Source organism: Octodon degus, unplaced genomic scaffold (assembly GCF_000260255.1).
Source record: "Octodon degus isolate 3935 unplaced genomic scaffold, OctDeg1.0 scaffold00054, whole genome shotgun sequence".
NCBI classification, from domain to species: domain Eukaryota; kingdom Metazoa; phylum Chordata; class Mammalia; order Rodentia; family Octodontidae; genus Octodon; species Octodon degus.
In genome coordinates this window covers 8,989,976-8,996,630 of record NW_004524630.1, presented here as the reverse complement: position 1 = coordinate 8,996,630, position 6,655 = coordinate 8,989,976, and positions in this window count along the sequence as shown.

Below are 6,655 nucleotides of genomic sequence, written 5' to 3'. Positions count from 1 at the left end.
TGTATATATTTAATTTTAGGGAAAGGTCTACAGGGTGTTCAGGGTCTCACTACTACATTGGACTTGTGGTGATCCACCTGTTTATAGCCTCCCAAGAGCTGGGATTACAGGTGTGCATCACCATGCCCAGTCTCAGTTGCGGTAGCAGCACACCCTGGAGGCCAGGCCAGCGTGGCAAGCCCGGGGATCAAACCCCTGACCCCTGCACCTGCTTGCAGGTACGTTAATCCTCTGAGCTATTTGGCTGACCCTAAAAGTTATAAATTATGTATTCATTCTTATAAAACAGGTGTAGAAATAATGAGAAAAGACCACTCCGTATGTAATATTATTTCCCATATCTACAGAAATATACAAGATATTTGAAAATTGTAGGTACTTTTTTGTGCAAAGTTCAATCCACTGAGGTTAGCAGAACTGATAACATTATTATATACCTCGCTACAAGATGGCTCAAAATAGGAAACTCAAGCAGTTACACAACCTGTGACAGAATTTCCTGCCCAGTGGTCACTATGTAATGTCTTATGGAGATTTTTGCTTTATACTGCAAACTGTCCCTCAGGGGATTTTATAGTTTTTCCAAAAATTGCCACAAAGTAGTGCTTCTTTTTAATATATTTTTCATTTTTTTGTATTCTTTTGATACAGGATCACTCTATGCAGCTCAGACTCATTGTGCTCCTCCCATCTCGGCCTACCCAGTGCTGGGATTACAGGCGTGCACCACCAAGTCCAGTTTTGGGGCTGGGACAGTATGTGGTACTGGAGACAGAACTGAAGACCTTGTGCTTGCCAGCTAGGCTTAGGCAACCAAGCTATCTTCCAGGCCCTGTTTCTTAGTTCCTTTTTTGTTTTCTCAGTGGTACCAGGGATTGAACTCAGGACGTTGCACTTGCCAGGCAAACACTTATTCCACTGAGATATCTCCCTGGCCCACGTTTCTTAATTCCTAAACTGTGAATTACACACCAGGTGAAGTTTGTGTCTCAGTTTTGTAGAAGGATTGAAAGAGCTCAGTTAGCGCAGGTTGTTCATCTTTTCGTTAACATAATACTTTGTGTTTTGGTTTGATGATTGACATTCACATTTTCCCATATTTACATTTAAAAATAATGGTAATTTAAATTGAAAATAAAATACCGGAAGTGATTATTTGATTCTTTTGTTTATTTGAAAAATATCCAAGGGCAAAGTTCTTAAGGTACTTCTTCAATTCCCCCTGGTTATCTGTCCCTTATCACTTCTCCTTATGCCTCATTTATATTCATTGGTGGCATCAGGTGTTCGACAGCATTTGCTGTTCATCCTCCTAATTTCCATAACTGGTTGCACAGCTTGATGAGGAAAAATATGGAGTGGATTTTGCTTCTTCAAGAAAAGACATCAAACTCACATAATCTGTTAGCTCTGACAGCTCAAATTAATCAACTGTTTCTTTTTTTTTCCTTTTTCTGGCAGGAGAAGGGAGAGGGGGAGAGACTATGAGTTAGCGTCAATCAGGGCTCAGAAGGATGGGAAAATCTGTGCCTCTAAGTCTCAATAATCAAGGGCATATGTTTTTAATTAGCAACATCATTGCACTTTGTGCTTCATTTAGATGCTTTTCTTTCATTTGGTGTATTAATTTTCTGTGATTCTTTATACTCCTACATGTCCAGAGAAAATAATTTACACAATTAAATCAACTCAAAGGTTGGAATCAAATACAGCAGAGAAAAAAAAACTCTCTTTACTGGCAGGGAGTGATGGTGGCAAAAGAATGTAGCTCTCCAACGAAGAGCTGTTTTCCTCCTCCAACACAATCTGAGTGTTTTCTGAAGCGTGTTTGTGCAGATGACACACCGTTCTGGCAGACCCAGGAAGCACGTGCTTGTCTGAGTCCTCTGAGGAGGAAGATCTCCGTTTACCACAGTCCTGAGCAATCCGGCTGTGCTCCCATGAACGGGAAAAGAAAAAAAAATGCACCTCCTTCAACTCAGCCTCCCGAAAGGAACAGTCTCCAGGTACGCACCGCCCTGAGGTCCGCGCTCCCCCAGGCAGGTTCCAGACAGACTCACTTCTTCAGGGCTGCTCCTCCTGCTCGGAACAACTGTCAGAGAAACTTTTTTTTGTTTGAAACGATGCAGAGTTGCACTAAACAAGATGACAGGAATTCAGCAAGAGTTGTTTTATTGCGTACTGTTGTTGTCTTCAAATTAGTTGTTCAGATTGCCAGGTAGAAGCATGCAGACAGAAATGGTCAAAAAATACAAAGAAGAAATCAAATGTTCGTAGCAGGCTCTCCCTAGCTGCGCACATTCCTGCGCGTGCAGCTCCACACAGCGTCCGCGGCCTGAATTGAGTCCAGAACAGTCCAGGGCCTCCGAGCCGGCTCCTGGGAGCGGGCAGCGGCCACCCTTGCTAACGAAGACGCTGCTGCTGCTGCTGCTGCTGCTGCTGCTGCTGCTGCTGCTGCTGCTGCTGCTGCTGCTGCTGCTGCTGCTGCTGCTGCTGCTGCTGCGGTGGCGCCAGGAACTCGCTCGAAGTCCTCTCAAGGCATCTTTCGCTGTGAGTAGATGAGCTGCCTGCTGGGTTTTCTTCCTGCGGTGATCCCCAGCCCCGCAGCGCTTCCCGCTGAGGAGCCCCTCGCACCACGCGCCGCCCTCCGCCGCTCGCGCCTGCCTGCCCCGCGCTCACCTCGCGGAGCGCGCCGCCTGCGTGCCCAGGACCTGCCCGCCCAGCGTGGACGCTTCCCGGCCAGTCCCAGCGCGCTCTGATTCCTGACGGAAGCGTGGGAGGCGAGTGTGGCATCGACCACGTGCCCTTTCCTGCCAGAGAGGAGGGAAGAGAATCCAAGCGGTTGTTTGCAGAGGGAGGGCGGGGCAGGGTCCGCCCCATTCCACCGCCCCGCAGGCGCGGGTATCCTCAGTGCTCGCCCTCACCCAGAGCTCCCCACCCCAGGCTCTCCTCGAGTGGATTTCCTCTGAAGTCAGTCAACTATCTCCCCGTGCAGAAATGTGCACTGCACAAGTTCGGTGCTGGAGAGTTTGGCTGCGAAGGGAGCCCCCTCCTAGGACCTCTTCTGTCTATCCTACACGCAGCTTCTAGAGTTCTCGAGAACATGATTTCCAAGGATTTTCTAACATTTCCAGTGTCGAATAGCTTAAGTCTCTTTTCACACCACTCGCGTCTACATCCGTTGCCACGTATGGGCAGGGAGCCCACGGTGACCACCTTCAGGACCACCATCCCAATCCTGTCTCTGGGCCTAATAGGAACCAGCTGCCCAGAGTGGGGGAACAAGGGTGGACATGCGGGTCAGTAGCGCAGCAGGGAAAAGCTGGACTCCGGACTCGGGGGAGGGGAGGCCCATGGCTGGTACTGGGGGCGGTAAAATGAGCCCAAAGCCCCAGCCAGGGTTTGGGAGGGGTCCAGCGCTCCCGCAGAGTGGCTGCGTTTCTTTAACCCTCTCCTTGGTCTCTAAGCCCTTTCCAACCCCGCAGGAGCCCGGGCAGGGCTGGCACCTTGGCTCTGGGGATGCAGCTCTCTGTGTCTTCTCCAGCACTCAGGCGAACTAGGTCCGCAGGGTCCTCTCGGCTGCTCTAAGACACTCAACCAATTCAGCAGTGCTTTCCAAGGTAGCAAATCCCAGAAGCCTTCCCTTTTCCTTTTCCTTGTTTCGTTCTCTTCTTCGGATCTGACAATAAGCTGTCGTTTCTGTGTGTAGGGTTTAAGAATTTTTACTGTATTTAATCTAGGATTTTCAAATAAGGCTTCTCAAAATTTAAATGCGGTTCCTCTGATTGATAAGCAAGATTTCAGTCTTCCAAAATAGCCTTTTTCATCTTATGTAATTAAAGACCCAGGAGCTTTCTAAAGAAGCTCTGTATTTTCCATGGTTCTGTTCTCTCTCTCTCTCTCTCTCTCTCTCTCTCTCTCTCTCTCTCTCTCTCTCTCTCTCTCGTGCGCGTGTGTGAGCGCGCGTTCGTGCGTTCTCTTTCATTTCTACCATTAGGAAACTCGTTCAGGGCCACTGAAAAGTCAGGAGAGACTCAGATCTTATTTCCCATGGATTCCTGCTTTTCACGAAACCTTCCGGCCAAATAAGTATGGGAGGGTTTGTTTTGAAGAGGCAACTGACCCCTGCCAAAAAATAAAGCTCGAGAAGAAGCAAAAGGCAGGCTGGAAGACCAGGAAGCTGTGAGGATCCGCTGGTGGAGGAAAGTGCGGTTTGGGATCGCGCTGCGGGGCTCCGTACCCCTCACTTCAGCACCTGAGGGGATGGACAGCGTCTCCGGACTGGGCTGCAGCCACCCGGACCAAACCGCGCTGCCGCCCCCGCCGCTCCTGTCCTTGCTGCCACTGTCTTCGCCACGGGCAGCTGAGGACCCAGCTTCTCGCAGCTAAAAGGCGGTGCCTGCTAATAACCCCTGCCACCCTGTCCCCTTCCTTGGTGAACGGAAAATAGCCCTCCCCATCCTGCTACACCTAGGCACAGGGCTCTGAGTACACTTGCTCCAGTTAAACTCTGAGCAGCAACTTCAAGAATAATTTTTCTATAGGGGCTAGGAGGAATGCAGTCAGAAGAGTGGAGTGGAAGTTCTTAGGAGCACTGCGAACCATGGGCGCTGCAGCTGGGGTTGAAACACTCAAAGGCCCACATTCTTGAAATAAGCAGAATGTTCCGGAGAGGATTGCAAATATTTTGGAAATAGCTTTGTGAGAAGAAGCAGGAGATCTACTCAAAACCCTTCCTTAGAGAAACTGAAAAGGCTGCTTTCCTCTGCTTGCCAGGTAAGTGATAATTCTATCAGTTCTTTTGTATGTAATTCTCATGACTTTTCTCATGGTTTACTAAACACAATGTTAACAGTGTTATTTTTCCTTTGGGATTGTGGAGAAAACAAGCGCTATTGTTTCATTTTTACATGTGTAGCCCCACAGCATGGTGTTAAGAAATCTCCTGTCTGGTAAATGTTCATAATTTTTATCTTCTCTGAAGTCTCATATGTAACAGTAGTAGCAAAAATATAGACTTGACATGTTACAACAGAACTTTTAGTTAAATATTTTTCCATACTTCACGAATATCTTTGTGATTCTGCATGTATTTTGTTGGTTTTCTTTTAAAAAAAACTATTATGAATTGGTATTTTTCAAGACAGAGTGATTGTGGCTGTGTTACAGCAAGACTCAAAAAGTTGAGAAAGAGCCAGTTTAAGCACCCTTTCTGACACAATTTATATGGCTATAAATTACCAAACTTCTTGTGAGCACATAAACAGCAGATCCGTCTCTGCGTCTGACCCCCAAAGTGTATCTACACCTGTAGAATTTCATCTACAAATTTTACCAATCATCCATCCTCTCTCCAGCCTTTTAAAGCTAAGATTGCTTGTACAAACCAGGCCCACTAGAAGGCAGAAAACGAGAAGCTTTACTGTGTCTTTTTAGGAGTCCTGGTTTCTGACAACATTCTTACTAGTTCTACAAAATGTATTTGTCACTAATACACGGAACGTGATGAGAGCCAGTAGGTCCGTAATAAAGGATAAACATTAAAATGCTAACTCTATCTGTATTATCTTTATGCTTGTTACTGGAAACTTCTTTTGAGTTTTAAAATTACAATCTTTCATGGTGACCTTGATAAGCATTTTAATAAGAAGGGTTCACTGAGTAAAAACAGTTATACAAATTTACAACCTATGCCTGATGCTTGAAGAAGAACAAGATTAATTCCAGTGGGCACATTCAGTTCAGTGGAGAGTGCTGACTTACAAGGACAGTCTTTTATAGCTCTGTAAATACATGCGATTGTATATGCATAAGAAAGTCTGTAGAAAGAGTTTGCTGCTTTGAAATATTACAGGAATTCTGGGGGCTTTTCTTTCCATTTTATAGGTCATATATAATTGATAATAAAATTCCTCTAACATATTTCTACACTCACCCTCTTTCTGAATTTTAACACACACACACACACACACACACACACACACACACACGGACTGAGATTTTTACAATGGTACTTGTTGGTGGGTTGATGGCCGCTTGTCTTGCATTGGCTAGGGAGTAGCAATTATACTCTGAGGAAAAATCCTTCCTAAGTGTCACTTACCACTTGCAATAGACCTGCTTGCTTAGCAGAAAAGGAGCAGAGGCATTTATGTCACTGAACTCCTTGGGGGCTCTTTTGTCCTAGATAGGTCAGAAAGGATCTTCTGAGGAGGAGAGCCATCCATCATTGATTTGGATCCATATAATATGTTCCTGACACAATCCAAATTTTTTTTTCGGTCTCAGAAGTGTGGAAATGAAATCACCATATGGAAAACTTAATCCCAAATGAAGAGAGCTGCAGCATGTGGTTAGACTATTAGTTTGGTTGTCAATTCATTAGCATAGATGGACTCCCCTGCCCACTGGAGCAGAAAATGAAATCAGGGGATGTGCTTTAGGGTGCACGCTAGTGGGTGGAAGGCCACTGCTCCCCGCTTAGTGGTCCAGGGGGCAGACTTCCTCTGTGTGGAGCTGGAACCACAAAAAGTAAAAGTTACCCTGCCCTAGTCTCCTTGGAGATTTGGTACTAAAATAAATAACTCTAATTCACTCTTCTGAACTCATGAAATATACAACCTCTGTCAGTCTGTGTCTCTGGGAAAATATTGTA